At 40.4% G+C, this 18,656-nt stretch overlaps 1 long non-coding RNA gene across 2 annotated transcripts; it reads left to right on the forward strand.

Moving 5' to 3' along the window:
* The first annotated feature begins 368 nt into the window (after positions 1 to 368).
* On the forward strand, positions 369 to 6,776 carry LOC118943896. Of its 2 annotated transcripts, none has more exons than XR_005039237.1 (3): positions 369 to 573; positions 745 to 882; positions 6,317 to 6,776. It is a non-coding gene; the product is annotated as an uncharacterized LOC118943896 (long non-coding RNA). The 2 variants fall into 2 exon arrangements; XR_005039238.1 differs by lacking the exon at positions 6,317 to 6,776 and adding an exon at positions 3,019 to 3,073.
* The last annotated feature ends 11,880 nt before the right edge of the window (positions 6,777 to 18,656 follow it).

Raw genomic sequence — 18,656 nt, forward strand, 5'->3', positions numbered from 1 at the left:
TCTTAATGTTATGTACACTCAGTGTACATTTACAGGACATTTCTAACATCATTTTGCTTTGGTACATATCTAGGTCTATGACAGAGACACAAAACGTGCCCGTGGCTGCTAAACCAACTTTGCATGATCAACATCACAGATGCCATCAGCAACACATCAGTGTCAGAAGCAGAAGGTGGGATCAGCTGGAGGTTATCACCCTATTGGTGGAGAGAACACACTGGTGAGATAATACAGCGCTAACAGAAATATTAGCTCTTGGTTAGGTGAGATTGAGTGTTCCCCCACCAATTCCCATTGACACATACAAACTATTGATAGGCAAAAAGGCATGACTTGACTTAAACCCTTTCTTTGTGGAGCATAGGTCATATGCAAACGTCCTCCAGCAGGCAAACAACTTCTGAATATTGGAGTTAGGTGTCCATGCCTAAGGCCTTAGCAATTGCAGAAGTATGTAAGGTAGTGTTTTTTTTAATAGGGTGTGTTTGGATGGCAGCCAATCTACAGAGCTCCTTTTTGGGTGCCATCTTGGAGCAGTTCAGCTGGGGGCAGACCCGAGGACCCACGCAGGTGATGTCAGCACTCCAGAGCAGGCATGCAATAATCAAGGTTCTATATCTCTGCGTGTATGTGTGTGTGTGTGTGTGTGTGTGTGTTTGAGAACGAGAGAGAGACAGAGGGTGTCTGTGTATGTGTTTTACAAGCCTTGTTTGGGCTTATGTGTTTGTTGGCATGTTCCAGGTGGCTTCTTGGGATGGCTGTGATTGCCATTTTATGGAACTGGGATCTGAGTGCCATTGACTCCATGCTGAGGAAGATGAAGGCGGAGCAACAGAGTAGGACAGAGGAGCTAAAGCAGAGAGAGGCTGAAACTGACCGGTAAGAGTCATGCCAAACTGTTCAACCCCACCCACTCAAAAGAGAGACATTTCATAGAGTTTGACACTCTCAAAACATAGTGCATTCAGAAAGTATTCCAACCCGTTCACTTTTCCACATTACAGCCTTATTCTAAAGTTGATTAAATTAAAAAAATCCCCAGCAATCTACACACAATACCCCATAATGACAAAACAAAACGTTTTTATTTATTTTAGCAAATGTATAAAAATACAAAAAACAGATGTACCTTATTTACATAAGTATTCAGACACTTTGCTATGAGACTCAAAATTGAGCTCAGATGCATCCTGTTTCCATTGATCATTCTTGAGATGTTTCTACAACTTGATTGGAGTTCACCTGTGGTAAATTACATTTTTATTTGATTTATTTAACCTTTATTTAACCAGGTAGGCCAGTTGAGAACAAGTTCTCATTTGCAACTGCGACCTGGCCAAGATAAAGCAAAGCAGTTCGACACATACAGAGTTACACATGGAATAAACAAACAATCAATAATACAGTAGAACATTTTTTATACAGCATGTGCAAATGAGGTAGGATAAGAGAGGTAAGGCAATAAATATGCCATGGTGGCAAAGTAATTACAATATAGCAATTAAAAACACTGGAATGGTAGGATGTGCAGAAGATGAATGTGCAAGTTGAGATACTGGAGTGCAAAGGAGCAAGATAAATAAATACAGTATGGGGATGAGGTAGATTGGATGGGCCATTTACAGGTGATCTGTGAGCTGCTCCGAGAGCTGTTGCTTAAAGCTAGTGAGGGAGGTAAGCTTCAGAGATTTTTGCAGTTCGTTCCAGTCATTGGCAGCAGAGAACTGGAAGGAGAGGCGGCCAAAGGAACAATTGTTTTATGGGGTGACCAGTGAGATATACCTTCTGGAGCACGTGCTACGGGTGGGTGCTGCTATGGTGACCAATGAGCTGAGATAAGGTGGGGCTTTACCTAGCAGAGACTTGAAGATGACCTGGAGCCAGTGGGTTTGGCGACGAGTATGAAGCGAGGGCCAGCCAACAAGGTCATACAGGTCGCAGTGGTGGGTAGTATATGGGGCTTTGGTGACAAAACGGATGGCACTGTGATAGACTGCATCCAATTTGTTGAGTAGAGTGTTGGAGGCTATTTTGTAAATGACATCGACGAAGTTGAGGATCGGTAGGATGGTAAGTTTCACCAGGGTATGTTTGGCAGCATGAGTGAAGGATGCTTTGTTGCGACATAGGAAGCCGGTTCTAGATTTAATTTTGGATTGGAGATGTTTAATGTGAGTCTGGAAGGTGAGTTTACAGTCTAACCAAACACCTAGGTATTTGTAATTGTCCACATATTCTAAGTCAGAACCATCCAGAGTAGTGATGCTGGACGGGCGGGCAGGTGCAGGCAGAAATCGGTTGAAGACCATGCATTTAGCTTTACTTGCATTTAAGAGCAGTTGCAGGCCACGGAAGGAGAGTTGTAATGGCATTGAAGCTCACCTGGAGGTCAGTTAACACAGTGTCCAACAAAAGGCCAGAGGTATATAGAATGGTGTCATCTGCGTAGAGGTGGATCAAAGAATCACCAGCAGCCAGAGGTCCGGACAACAGGCCCTCCGATTTGACATACTGAACTCTATCGTAGAAGTAGTTGGTGAACCAAGTGAGGCAATCATTTGAGAAACCAACCCTGTTGAGTCTGTCAATAAGAATGTTGTGATTGACAGAGTTGAAAGCCTTAGCCAGGTCGATGAATACAGCTGCACAGTAATGTCTCTTTTCGATGAGGTTATGATATCGTTTAGGACCTTGAGCGTGGATGAGGTGCACCCATGACCAGCTCTGAAACCAGATTGCATAGCGGAGAAGGTACGGTGAGATTCAAAATGGTCGGTAATGTCTGTTAACTTGGCTTTCAAAGACCTTAGAAAGGCAGGGTAGAATAGATATACAGTGCCTTGCGAAAGTATTCGGTCCTCTTGAACTTTGCAACCTTTTGCCACATTTCAGGCTTCAAACATAAAGATATAAAACTGTATTTTTTGTGAAGAATCAACAACAAGTGGGACACAATCATGAAGTGGAAAAACATTTATTGGATATTTCAGACTTTTTCGGCCTTCTTTTCTTCAGCAGGGACAGGGAAGATGGTTAAAATTGATGGGAAGATGGATGGAGCCAAATACAGGACCATTCTGGAAGAAAACCTGATGGAGTCTGCAAAAGACCTGAGACTGGGATGGAGATTTGTCTTCCAGCAAGACAATGATCCAAAACATAAAGCAAAATCTACAATGGAATGGTTAAAAAAATAAACATATCCAGGTGTTAGAATGGCCAAGTCAAAGTCCAGACCTGAATCCAATCGAGAATCTGTGGAAAGAACTGAAAACTGCTGTTCACAAATGCTCTCCATCCAACCTCACTGAGCTCGAGCTGTTTTGCAAGGAGGAATGGGAAAAAATTTCAGTCTCTCGATGTGCAAAACTGATCGAGACATAACCCAAGCGACTTACAGCTGTAGTCGCAGCAAAAGGTGGCGCTAAAGTATTAACTTAAGGGGGCTGAATAATTTTGCACGCCCAATTTTTCAGTTTTTGATTTGTTAAAAAAGTTTGAAATATCCAATAAATGTCGTTCCACTTCATGATTGTGTCCCACTTGTTGATTATTCGCAAAAAAATACAGTTTTATATCTTTATGTTTGAAGCCTGAAATGTGGCAAAAGGTCGCAAAGTTCAAGGTGGCCGAATACTTTCGCAAGGCACTGTAGGTCTGTAGCAGTTTGGGTCTAGTGTCTCCCCCTTTGAAGAGGGGGATAACCACGGCAGCTTTCCAATCTATGGGAATCTCAGACAATATGAAAGAGAGGCTGAACAGGCTAGTAATAGAGGTTGCAACAATTTCAGTAGATCATTTTAGAAAGAGAGGGCCCAGATTGTCTAGCCCGGCTGATTTGTAGGGGTCCAGATTTTGCAGCTCTTTCAGAACATCAGCTATCTGGATTTGGGTGAAGGAGAAGTGGGGGAGGTTTGGGCGAGTTGCTGTGGGGAGCGCAGGGCTGTTGACCAGGGTAGGGGTAGCCAGGTGGAAAGCATGGCCAGCCGTAGAAAACTGCTTATTGAAATTCTCAATTATTGTGGATTTATCAGTAGTGACCGTGTTTCCTAGCCTCAGTGCAGTGGACAGCTGGGAGGAGGTGCTCTTATTCTCCATGGACTTTAGTGTCTCAGAACTTTTTTGAGTTTGTGCTACAGGATGCAAATTTCTGTTTGAAAAAGCTAGCCTTAGCTTTCCGAACTGCCTGTTGGTTCCTAACTTCCCTAAACACTTGCATATCACAGGGGCTATTTGATGCTTTTGTACATGATTTGGAAATGCAAACACCTGTCTATATAAAAGGTCCCACAGTTGACAGTACATGTCAGAGCAAAAAACAAGCCATGAGGTCGAAGGAATTGGCCGTAGAGCTCCGATACAGGATTGTGTCGAGGCACAGACCTGGGGAAGGGTGCCAAAACATTTCTGCGGCATTGAAGTTCCCCAATAACACAGTGGCCTCCATCATTCTTATATGGAAGAAGTTTTCAACCACCAAGGCTCTTCTTAGAGCTGGCCGCCTGGCCAAACTGAGCAATTGTGGGAGAAGGGCCTTGGTCAGGGAGGTGACCAAGAACCCAATGGTCACTCTGACAGAGCTCTAGAGTTCCTCTGTGGAGATGGGAAAACCTTCCAAAAGGACAACCATCTCTGCAGCACTCCAACCAATCAGGCCTTCATGGTAGATTGGCCAGATGGAAGCCACTTCTTACTAAAAAAGGCACATGACAGCCCGCTAGGAGTCAGACCCTGAGAAACAAGATTATCTGGTCTGATAAAACCAAGATGGCCCGAATGCCAAGTGTCTTGTCTGGAGGATTCCTTGCACCGTCCCTATGTTTTTTTATTTGTAATACATTTTTGCTTTGTTTTTGCTTTGTCATTATGTGTAAATTGATGAGTGGGATTAAACGATTTAATAAATTTCCAAATAAGGCTGTAACGTAACAAAATTTGGAAAAAGTCATCTGATCTGAATACTTTCCGAAGGCACTGTACATGCTACCAAACATTCTAATTAGGTCATGTTTCATGTGTACAGCATAAAGGACAGAGTAGGATACAAAATCTATCCAGAACACTAAGAGAAACTGAATCGCTTATCCGTAAATCAGATGTCGTGTGCACACAGTATGACACAATGTGTCAACTATTTGTAATATCTACTTCCCCTCCCCCTTAACCAAACTCTCGAGCTCACAAAGCAGCTTGTTGATCCTGCTAAGTCACATCTCTATTATTTCCCCACACATTGTTCACTGATAGGGGGAAACAGTGCAAACATAACATTACGCAACTTTCACTGGGGATGGCGGGGGGGGGGGGGGGGGGGGGGGGGGGGGGGCATGTCACAATTACATTTTTGTCTCCCCCAGTTTTATCATTGGAATGTGATACAAAACAGGCAACTGTGTGCTTTAGGACCATGCAGACGCCTCCGAGCAGTCGGGTAGGCTGTTTGGAGTGTTTATCCAACTGGACACTTTAAAAATTAATGCCGCCCCCCACTTCTAAAACTAAAGTTGCGCCCCTGGTTTTCCCTCAGCCTGAATGTGGAGGTGGAGCAGCTCCAGAAAGAGCATGAGCGATGCCAGAGAGGTCAGACCTCTGAAATCAATAGTTCAAAGATTAACAGGAAACATTTTCTCTGTGTGTTTATATAGCAGCAGAAGGCCTTCGTTGAGCTGAATAAAGCCCCGTTTCCACTGGCACTTAAAACTAGGGCCAAATTCGAGCTGGCTGGAATGTAATTCTCAAATTCGAGCGCAGTCAGGGGTAAACCCAGGCCAGCGCAGCCCATTTTCAAAACTTGTGCTAGCTCGAGTAGTATGCAACCATCAGCTAGCTGATCACTGCTGGATGCTGACAACATGTTTTGCTAGCTCATCTGGTCCTGTTAGCTTGCACATAGACAAGCAGTACTGCAGTAGTCAGACATGATACCAATTACCACCATAGCTGGATCCTTCATTATTTTTTGCACTACAAAATAAACTTTTATGAGAACAGTCAGTCCTAGAATGCTAGCTACCTAACTTTAGCTAGCAAATCAGAATTGAAAAAAAGCTGGCTAGCTACTGTTAGCTAGCAGAAATTTTAGCTGGCCAGGTCTTATTGAAAGCTGTTAGGGGTATCATCTCATGCAAGACCAAGGGAGTAATCTATCTCATCACCTGTTCATGTGGGAAAGCCTATGTAGGACAAACAAAAATACAATTAAAACAACGCATAGCTGAACACCGCAGCCCAATCAGGTGTAAGAACATTGACTATCCAGTAGCAGTTCACTTTGTTGAAGCTAACCATCCTCTCTCTTCTCTCAAATACACAGGCATTGAGCATGTTGCTCTACCAAGGAGAGGTGGTAACACCGAGATCCTACCACTACAAAGGGAGTCTTACTGGATATATCTAAAAACATTGACCCCTAGTGATCTGAATATTGACTTTGATCTCAGGCCCTTCTTTATGAACAGTTCTCTCTTTTATGAACAAGTCTTATAAATGGACACACCCAATATGTTCCCCCCTGTTGATGATGCTTATTATGCATTATGGTTGAACCAAAAGATTACATGTAACAAAACAATGTAATGAAATAGGTAACAATTACATATACACACACACACACACACACACACGTGTGTTAAATTGAATTAAACAATAATGTATGTTGATGCTAACATTATGTACAATATTTATGTTTCCATATGATAACAATAGCCTAATATATTCAATGTTATAAACTATTGTTTAACAGTTTCACTCAATTCATTCTCATTAAATGTAAATATGACACACCACTCACTATTGTCATTGGTTGCGCTAATTGCACTGTTTGTCTACATAACCTGGTTCAAGCATTCATAACATTACACTGAAGGCACAGCGATGCCAAGAAGTTGGTGATTTACCCAATTAATTACTGGGAGATATATATATATATATATATATATATATATATATATATATATATATATATATATATATATATATATATATATATATATATATATATATATATATATATATATATGAGTGTGTGAATCTCTTTATTTTTACAGCTAATATCCAATGCAAGGGCAAGCAAGGTAGGAATTAAGCTAGCTAGCTAACTTGTTATCCTAGCAACGACACTAACCATTTAGCTAGCTAGATAACGTTAGAAAGTAGAAACCCAATTCGAGCTTGCCCACTAAATCCAGCCCAACCTGTGTTGACTTCAAAGTTCCAATGGAAATTAGGCTTTAGAGGATCATAGAACATGACAAATGTGTGAGGAAGGGTATTGAGACCAGCTGACTTGCCTAGTTAAAAAGGTTACATTTATTTTTTTTATAATTAAATAATAATGTCAAAGTGGAATTATGTTCTTAGAAATGTTTACAGTTACAGTTTTGACTCTGTGTGCAATAATAGTGTTTAACATGATTTTTTAAACAACCACCCCATCTTTGTATCCCACTTACAATTCTCTGTAAGGTCCCTCAGTTGAGCAGTGAATTTTAAGCACAGACTCAAGCACAAAGATCAGGGAGGTTTTCCAATGGTTCACAAAGAAGGGCATATATTGGTAGATGGGGGGGATAACTGAGGGTGGATCAACAACATGTTAGTTACTCCACAATACTAACATAAATGACAGAGTGAAAAGTAAGGATCGGACCAAGATGCAGCGTGGTGTTCATGACGATTTATTAAAAACGAACTGAACACTGAAATACAAAACAATAAACAATGTGATGAAAACGAAAACCGAAACAGTACCGTCTGGCGACAAACACTCACACGGAAACAAACACCCACAAACCAACAGTGAAACCCAGGCTACCTAAGTATGATTCTCAATCAGAGACAACTATCGACACCTGCCTCTGATTGAGAACTATACTAGGCTGAACACAAAAACCAACATAGAAAAACAAACAGACTGCCCACCCTAACTCACGCCCCGACCATACTAAATAAAGACAAAACAAAGGAAATAAAGGTCATAGCGTGACAACCATAAAAAAAATGTGTCAAAGAAATGTACTTTTTTTTTGTCCTGAATACAAAGCCTTATGTTTGGGGTTAATCCAGCACAACACGTTACTGAATACCACGCTTCATATTTTCAAGCATGGTGGTGGCTGCATCATGTTATGGGTATCCTTGTCATCAGCAAGGACGTTTTTGGGGGGGATAAAAATAAACAGTATAGACCTAACAGCCAAAATCCTAGAGGAAAACCTGGTTCATTCTGCAAACTCACCTTACAATAGGACAATTACCTAAAACACAAGGCCAAATATACACTGGAGTTGTTTACCAAGACGACATTGAATGTTCCTTAGTGGCCTAGTTACAGTTTTGAATTAAATTGGCTTGAAAATCTATGGCAAGACTTGTAAATGGCTGTCTAACAATGACCAACAACCAACTTGACAGAGTTTGAAAAATGTTAAAAGAATAATTGGCAAATGTTGTACAATCTAGGTTTGCAAAGCTCTAAGAGACTTACACAGAAAGACTCTGTGAGAGCTGTAACCGCTACCAAATGGGATTCTAACATGTAATGACTCAGGGGGTTTAATACTTAACTAATCAAGATGTACAGTATTAGTGTTATTTTCTATGAAAAAAATTGTTTTCTTCCACTGACATTAGTATTTTGTGTAGACAGTTGACAAAAAATTACAATTAAATCCATTTTAATTCCACTTTGTAACACAACAAAATGTGGAAAAAGTCAAGGGGTGTGAACTTTCTGAAGGCCCTGTATGCATTAATTAAAGTAGCAATTTTCAAATCAAATGGTACAATCTAACTACATAACAACATAATGTAATAATGTTTTTTAAAGCTAAATCTCTTGATAAACTGGGTAAATTAAGATGGCATAGGCCTATTTACAATACAGGTCAATGCAGTTATCGAGTTGTTTTAGCTGCTCAGCGGAGTCTATGGTGCTACAGATGACAAACAATCTGTTTGCCTTCCATTTGGGGACTTATATTAGCCTGCTGATCAAACTTTGTTTGCATAGGAGCATCACTCTTACGCGTCACACATCAATCACTCTTGCGTGTATGGAAGGACATCATATAGGCTCTGCTGTTAGTTTGAGAATAAAAAATATCTATTCGATACAAATTGGTCCAACGTAACATCATGATTTGTGATAATTTATGAAACAAGTATTTTTAGTAGTTTTCTGTGATTGGGAGATTATTATTTTTTTTAGCTGTAAGGACTCATCTCTAAACAATTTGGTTGCCAGGACGAAATTCAATCGGGCAAGGAAGTGTTCAGGAAAGATCATCGCAGACCCATCCCACCCCAGTCACCACCTCCTCCAAAAATTCACCTCTGGCAGGCGGTTCAGGTCACTCATGATCAAAACCTCCCGCCACCTGAAAAGTATCTTCCCCCGGGCTGTTGCCCTCACCAACCGGCCATTTGGCCTATAAAGACTAAAGGACTATGCACTCTATGCTGAACACCGCATCAAGCCATCTGTGAACTGCACACAAAATAACTGCACTACACTGCATTGCACTCTGTCCATCTCCCTGCATTTAGATATACTGTATTCTTACTGATATTGTAAATGTGTACATCCACTGTATACCCACTGTACATTTGTATATGTGTATGTGCATGTAAAAATGATAACCAGCTAATGTTAGTTAGATACATTGGCTAAATATCTCCTATCAAATATCATAGCACCATGTTTATCTAGCAGGCTAGCTAGCATAGTAGTTAATGTAGCTAGCTAGCTAACACCATATATGAATGGGTTAGTTATCGTAATATTTGGTAACAGGTCACATAGATGGCTTATTGCACGCATGTCCGGACACGTCGACTCAAGCCTTATGTGCAGCATGAGTTAGATTTTGTTCACTGTGTCAATTAATACTTTTCTCAATACTGCACCTTGCTGCTGCTGCTGATTTTCCCAGCTAGACATTCTTCGGCATTGTCCAGTGTTCGTGGCTCAGGCGGTGAGTGTTGGGCTGGCATAGCGGCAGTTTTGCTATGTACAGTAGTGGGACTATCATCAAAGCCGATAATCTTTTCTAGTCTATCGGTCGTTCATATAGATATTCCACAATACTCAGTGATTGTGTCTTTGCTGACACCAACAGGTGAAGAAAGTTACTCGAACTGTTGTAATTACTTCATTACAAAAAAGGGAGATTGTAGCTAGTAAATTAAGGATGGCAAAAACACTTAGAAGAAGATTTGGTTTGAGAGCCTAGCAAATATATGTTTGGTCTTCCTCAGGTCTACCTCAGGTCTACACCGAGAAGCTTCAGAACCACTCTTAATGGGCTGTGTCATCTGGGGTTGCCAACTGTCGCGTGTTAGCGGATATGTCCCTTATATTGGGCTAAATTGGTTTGTCCCATACCGGACCTCCCTTGTCCCGTATATTCATCCAATCACAGTATAGCGTAAACGCGCCAAATTCCTGCAAAGTAATTTCTGTTGCTGTTTCATATTATTTTTTAGATTTTTATAAAGTATTTGACACAGTAGAGCATCAGTTTCTCTTCCACTCCCTTGAGAGACTTGGCTTTGGGGATTTTTTCTGTAAGGCTATAAAGACTCTCTATGCAAATGGTAACAGCTCTATCAAATTGAAATATGGCACCTCACCTAGATTTGAGTTAAAGAGAGGAATTAGGCAAGGTTGTCCTATCTCTCCGTACCTGTTTTTATTAATCACCCAACTTCTTGCAAATTCTTTAAATAATAGTCCTGTACAAGGTATCTCCATAGCTGGTAAATACATTATTATAAGCCAGCTGGCTGACGATACTACACTTTTCCTGAAAGACGCTAACCAAATTCCCATATCGATCAATGTGATACAATCCTTTTCCAAAGCGTCTGGTCTATATCTTAACATTAAGAAATGTAAACTCATGGCTGTCAAAGATTGTGTGACATCATCATATTATGGTATTCCAGTAAAAGAAGAACTTACATATTTAGGCATAACCATTACAAAGGATCAGAAGTCTAGAGGCTTACTAAATTGTAACCCTCTTATTAAAAAAAACAGAAGAAGCTAAATCAATGGCTATAGAGGGACTTATCTTTAAAAGGTAGAGTCCTAATAACCAAGGCTGAAGGTATCTCTAGACTAACATATGGTGCGCTATCTTTATATCTTGACCGTAAAATAAGCAAGGAGATAGACCAGATGCTTTTCAACTTTCTTTGGAGAAACCGTACCCATTACATTAGGAAAACTGTTGTAATGAACACTTATGAGAATGGAGGACTGAATTTTCTGGATTTTACTACTTTAAATAATACTTTTAAGATCAATTGGATAAAACAATTCCTAAGAAGACCCACTTCTATCTGGAATTTTATTCCTCATCATGTCTTCTCTACTTTTGGTGGCCTTAACTTCATGTTGTTTTGCAATTATAATATTGACAAAGTTCCAGTGAAACTTTCTGCTTTTCATCGGCAGGTTCTCTTGTCATGGTCCTTAATTTATAAACACAATTTTTCTCCACACAGATATTATATATGGAATAATCGGGATATATTGTATAAAAATACCTCTGTTTTTAGAATATTGGTTCCGAAATAATATCCTATTGGTGAGCCAACTGGTAAATGCAGAGGGTCTTTTACTCAGTTATAAAGAATTCTTATCACTTTACAAGGTCCCCGTAACACCTAAAGATTTTGCAATTGTTTTAGATGCCATTCCCTCAGGTGTTGCTATGTTATTCAGGAACATGTCAAGGAAAGATTTGTTTCTCTTTTGGTCCATTCAACAACAGAGCGATATGATCCTTGTTTCAGCAGGATGTTGTATCTATACCATGTCATGCCTTATTGGAATGGATTTATTGATAATATCTGTTGGAAAAAAGTTTCAATGTTGCCACATACCTATTTGTTAACAATATTAAGGAAGTTTTCTTTAAAATTATTCATAAATATTATCCTGCCAACCACTATATGAAGAAGTTTAAGGAAAACATCAACTCAAATTGCTCCTTTTGTAATGACCACCCAGAAACAGTTGTGCATCTTTTTTGGCATTGTATGCATGTAAGAAAACTGTTGCAAGACATCAGTAGGTTTATAATTGAACACATTTATGAAGATTTTACACTATTGTGGAGAGATGTACTGTTTGGATTCTTTACATACAATATAAATAAGTGGAATCATTTTTATGTAATTCATTTCATTATTCTTTTGGCCAAATTTCATATACACAAATGTAAATTTACAAACAGAAAACCACATTTTCGTACCCTACAAAAAGAAATGTAACTGTATTTAAGACAGTTAAATGCTCTACTAACAAAAAAGCTGTTAGAATTGTAAGTATATGCATGTCCCTTAAGGTCCTTGTGTAATTGTAATGTGATATTGTACCCCCTAGCTCGATTGCCTATTGTTTGTAATCTATGTATGCTTGTGTTCCCTCATGTGCTTTATGTATTGATTTGAAATTAATAAAAAATAAATAAATAAATAATCTGTTGCTGTTCGGTCGGGTCGGCATATCAAGGAAATATGGATAAACCTGCAAAAAAGTAAATACTGTTCAGCTACAACAAACAATAGGAAGCAAAAATAGACGTGGGTTAAGCCCGTCAGTGGTGACTCGACGAAAGCTTTCTGTACTTTATGCCTTCGGGAATTTTCAATTGGCCATGGAGGAAAGAATGATCTACCTCAGCATGCATCCACAGAAATGCACAAGAAGGCCAAATTAGCTGAAGGTGCTAGCAATATCGGTGCATTCTTCGTGAAAATAACAAAATCCCGGCAAGTGAAGCCTTACTTGCGTACCATATGGTTACTGCGTACCATACGGTTAAACACAGACTCAGCTACAACAGCACCGACTGTCTTGTTAAGATCAAAGGTGCTTTCTTTCATGACTCAAATGGTGTGAAGATGCACTTGGGAAGAACGGAAGCTGAGACGATTACAATGAATGTTTTAGGACCAAACACTGTGTCCCCAACCGAAGGTGAGCCCGTCTATTTCTCAGTTGCCAGTGATGCCTCAAACAAGGGAAATAGAAACATGTTTCCAGTGTGCGTGAGATATTTCTGTGTCTGATGGAGTGCAGTGCAAGTTACTTGACTTTTATGAAGACAATGGTGAAACTGCAAATGGTATACATCAAGCTCTGATGAACTGTCTGGAAAAGCATGAACTGGATATTAGACACATCATCACAGCCCTATGCAGCAGATAATGCCAATGTCAACTTTGGAAAACACCTCTCTGTTTACCAGTTATTGAGCAGTGCCAACAATCCCATTCTGTAAGCTAATTGCCCAGCTCACATAGCTCATAATGCCTGCAAGCACACCTGCGATCAGCTGTCAGTGGATATTGAGACAATTGTTTTAAAGATCTACAGCCACTTCTCCGTATCTGCTTCCTGAAGAGAGAAACTGAGTGCATTTTTTTGCCTTTGTTGACATTGAATGGAGGGAAATTCTGCGACATGTTTGCACACGATGGCTCTCTTCATACAGCTGTCGATCGTCTCCTGCAAAGTTGGCCAGCTCTTACTTCGTACTTCAGGTCCTTTGGGGAGACCTGTCCTGTGGCGCTGAAGAGTATTTTTTAGTATTTAGAAAAAAACGGAAGCTGCTGAGATTTATCTGTGCTTTTTCCACAACGTGGGGTGTGTTTTTGACCAACTTGTAACAAAGCTGGAGAAAACAACTCTCTGCATCACAGATGTTTACGAGGAAGTCCAACATTTCAAAATGAAGATGTTTCAGCGGAAACAGAACAGTTTTTTTGGATACCAGACCAAGCAGCTGATGGACAAACAATTGTCAGCACAAAGGTCCAAGCAGCAACAGGACTTTGTGAAGTTCTATGACACTGTCATTACATACATTTCCTGGTGAGAAATCAAACCACTTGTCAATGTAAAGGTGAAACTGAAACCGATCAGCCTCTGAGGACCTCTCCTTCACTGACCGGGAGCAGGTGGTGGTTGCCTTCAAAATGACAGAAACAGTCAGTATGGACCAACTCTATGAAGAGTATTGTGCCTGGAGGAAATGCAGAAAGACAGACAGAATATCACAAAATCCACCAGTGAGAAGTGGGTGGCAGTTTTCCAAAACCCAGGGAAAGACAACTTGATCAACATGTTCAGGATTGTCTCATTTGTCCTCAGTGTGCCAGACTCAAATGCCTTTGTGGAGAGGATTTTCTCTCTGATGACCAGCGGCGGCAGGGTAGCCTAGTGGTTAGAGCGTTGGACTAGTAACCGGAAGGTTGCGAGTTCAAACCCCCGAGCTGACAAGGTACAAATCTGTCGTTCTGCCCCTGAACAGGCAGTTAACCCACTGTTCCCAGGCCGTCATTGAAAATAAGAATTTGTTCTTAACTGACTTGCCTGGTTAAATAAAGGTAAAAAAAAATAAAAAAATAAAAAAAAATGGTCAGACTCAAGAAACGGATGCAGCACAGAGGCTCTGTGACAGAGCTGATCAAAATTGAACTTCAAATATCTGTGAGCTGTGACTTGTCATGTAAGGACTTCTCTCTGGCTATGCATAAGGACAAAGGACTGCTTGAATCAGTCAAGAGCAGCAAAAAAATATCCATGGAAAAAGTAGACTTGGTGAGTGACTTGTGCCCCTCTTTTCCTCTTTTGCATTTGAAATGTTTTTTTTTTTTTGCTGTGAAGGTCCAAATTGTGAATTCTTTGATTATTTATTTTGAGGTTTATTCACATAAGTTGACATAATGATACAGTTTTAGTAAAGCTATAGACTAAATGGAATATAAAAATGTTTTGCCTTTCCAATTGACTAAGAATATTATATACACTGTATATTCATTCAAACACCATACCTACACTGCCGTGGCACCGTGCATTGGCACGCCACCTTTTGTCCCTTATTTGGTAGTGAGAAAGTTGGCAACCCTAGTGTCAACCCCCAGTGGACTCTGCTCAACACCACCAAATATAGGTCAGAACCACATATCTTAATGTACATGGCACATTCGTTGTACAGAGTTGCATGTAGAAGTGCTTTAATATGATATTTTTCTGCTATATAAATACATGCTAGAAGTATTCATATGAGGTTGCTCAAGGTTCTGAATATTTAGCTTATATTGTACGACTTCGGCAACCTTTGCATCTTGTGGTTATCTGTAAGTATGGCGCTCATCAATGCCTGGAAAATGAATTGAGGTGCCATACTAGAGATTGGTACTTTTCTTATAACCAGAGGCTGTGATTCTGGGCCTGTTTTCACTAATAGTTTTAGAGTGGGAGTTCTGATATAGGATCAGTTTAGCATTTCAGATCATAATGAATAAGATAAGGACAGGAAGGACCTGAGTCTAGATCAGACACTTTGAGAATACATGCACAAATACTTGGCTCTGAGTGAGTTTGTGACGTTGTATTGTTGCTGGAGCTTGCACCACTCTATGACCAGGCTTGTTTGCAGGAAGGAAATCTTGCTGGTTTGCCATTGCTGCTTGACAACTACACCCCTCGTATGGAGGGTCTGCCCATGTTCAACCTACATTTGGCTACTGGGGTGTGAACTGTGAACTATTCTTATCCATGACCATGTCCTATCAATATGTGATCAATATGTATCAATAAGTTCTTCTAGACTAGAGTGACTAATTGGAAGGTTTGTGTTACGTTGCGTAGATGAACTGGGACAATGACAAGGACATCCTGTTCTATTCCATCAGGAAACAGTACGTCCTAGAGGTGGAGGTAGGAGAGGGCAGGTATTTCACATGCACCATCTTGGGTTGTGTTCATTCGGAACCAAACAGAAGACAACGGACTGACATGGATGGACTTTGCCAATAACAAACTATCATTTGTGCTTTCTGTTGCATGCCTAATAAACACAACACTGTTGAGTGATTAGGATGGGCCTTGCACTTGTCAGTCTAATATAAGTGGGCAGTTGATGGCATCTAGGTTACATTTAGTAGGTACCAAGAAAGTATTCGGGAGCAAATCTTTTTGAAATGGAAGTACTGCCAGAATGCCAAATAGGAACCCAGTCTTGTGTTTTCAGTTTAAACTTTTGGTCCGATTAAAGGGATACTTTGGGGACTTTGTCTACTTCCCCAGAGTCAGATGAACTCGTGGATACCAGTTTCACGCACCAATGATAACTAGCATTAGCTAAAAAAATAAATATTTAAAAACGGCCGATTAATCGGTATCGGCTTTTTTTTGGTCCTCCAATAAATCGGTATTGGTATCGGCGTTGAAAAATCATAATCCGTCGACCTCTAGTCTGAATACTTTCCAAATACACTGTATAACAAAAAAATACTTGTGTATTATTTCGTATATTAAAGTATGTGGACACCCGTTTCTGACGGGTGTATAAATTCAATCACACAGCCTTGCTATCTCCATAGACAAACTTCGGCAGTAGAATGGCCTTACTTTAGAGCACAGTGACTTAACTTGGCACCGTCATAGGATGCTACCTTTCCAACAAGTCAGTTAGTCAAATGTCTGCCCTTCTAGAGCTGCCCCAGTCAACTGTAAGTGCTGTTATTGCGAAGTGGAAATGTCTAGGAGTAACAACGGCTCAGCCTTGAAGTGGTAGGCCACACAAGCTCACAGAACGGGACCGCTGAGTGCTGAATCACGTAAAACTCGTCTGTTCTCGGTTGCAACACTCACTACAGAGTTCCAAACTGCAACTGGAAGCAATGTCAGCACAAAAAAACGGTTTGTCGGGAGTTTCATGAAATGGGTTTTCATGGCAGAGCAGCCGCACATAAGCCTAAGATCACAATGCCAAGTGTCGACTGGAGTGCTGTAAACTCAAAATGTTGGTTACAACAAAGGGAACTGACAAAGAAAATCACTAACAACCAAACAATACAGAAAGGGGTTCAAAACGGGTTCTGAAAGGCACCCACTGAAAGTTGGCATAAGCCCCTAGTAATGGGTTCTAAAAGACAACCACCATGGATGCCCACTAGGTTTGCCTCTCCAAAGACAAACTAAAAGAAACTTAGGATAGAGAGCAAAAAGACTATGGAGCAAAACAGACAGGGGTTAACACCAAAACTCAGGCTTCTTTAAAACTTAAATAGGTAGAGCTCAAAATTCCACCATAGCAACACCCACCCGTAGCATGCGCTCCAGCAGGTATATTGCACTGGTCATCCCCAAAGCAAACACTTATTTTGGCTGCCTTTCCTTCCAGTTCTCTGCTGTCAACGACTGGAACAAATTGCAAAAATCTGAAGCTGGAGTCTTATATCTTCCTCTCTAAATTTAAGCATCAGCTGTCAGAGCAGCTTACCGGTCACTGTACCTGTACACAGCCCATCTGTAGATAGCACAGCCCCACACCTCATCCCCATATTATTACTTAGCCTCTTGCTCTTTTGCACCCCAGTACTTGCACATCATCATCTGCACATCTATCACTCCAGTATTAATGCTAAATCGTAATTATTTCGCCTCTATGGCCTATTTATTGCCTACCTCCCTACATTTGCACACACTGTAAATCTATTTTTCTATTTTCCTTTCTATTGTTGTTATTGACTGTAGGTTTGTTTATCCCATGTGAAACTCTGTTGTTTTTGTCACACTGCTTTGCTTTATCTTGACCAGGTCGCAGTTGTAAATGAGAACTTGTTCACAACTGGTCAACCTGGTTAAATAAAAGGTGAAATAAAAACATTAAAACATTCAAGTGTAGCTCTCTCCAACATCTCTAAAGCTCCACTGGAGCACTGGGCTAGCCACTCCTAAATAGCACCTGGGCCAACACAGGTGAAACACATTCCCACTAACGAGATGGCAACCAACAGAGGTGTTACACATACTGACTGACGAGGTGACACCAATCGATGCACGTACATGCCGTACATGCTATAAGTGCTAAAGTCCAACTTCATAAAATAAATGGAAAAACCAAAACCAAAGTTTGCTCACCACCAATAGAAAACAACTTCCATCATCAACTTAAATGCATCGCTACTTATGCATCGCCTTCTCCAAAATAAAGGAGCTGTCAATCATTAAATACACGACAAAAACAGCCACTTTATATAAAATATTATATATAATATTTTATATAGCTGCTGAAAACGTAGACGTTTTGAAAAACATACATATTTCTATTACTCTAATCCCCCTGGAACGAGTGCAACCAAAACAATATTCATATCTAAAACGGCAAAACGTACAGTCAAAATAAATGGTGAGCCAGGGCTACACACAGGCTAAAGACAACACAAAACTTATGAACTGACCACCCTTGAAAGATAATCAACAACCAAGTTGTCCTTACCACAGACTTGTCTGATTTCAAAGGGAAACTCCTACAATATTCTTAGTAACTTTCCTCTCTTTAAAGGGTTCACTCGATAGGCATGCTGTTGGATTGGGGCAGAGTCCCCAACGTCAATGTCATGCTCGAGTACATTTGGTTGGGTTGGCACGTCTGAGAATAAACCCTAGTATTCTAAAAGCAGTGGAACAATGTTGCCTTTTTCCTCCGGAGACAAGTATGCCAAAAATAAGTTACTCAACCGTTCAACTGGCACAGGGTGTATTGGACCTTCCTCATACTATTGAGAAGACTATAGTCAACGGTGAAAGCAATGGCCACAGGCAGAACATGATTACTGGTTTCCAC

The sequence above is a fragment of the Oncorhynchus mykiss genome, chromosome 23, assembly GCF_013265735.2.
Source record: "Oncorhynchus mykiss isolate Arlee chromosome 23, USDA_OmykA_1.1, whole genome shotgun sequence".
Lineage (NCBI taxonomy): Eukaryota > Metazoa > Chordata > Actinopteri > Salmoniformes > Salmonidae > Oncorhynchus > Oncorhynchus mykiss.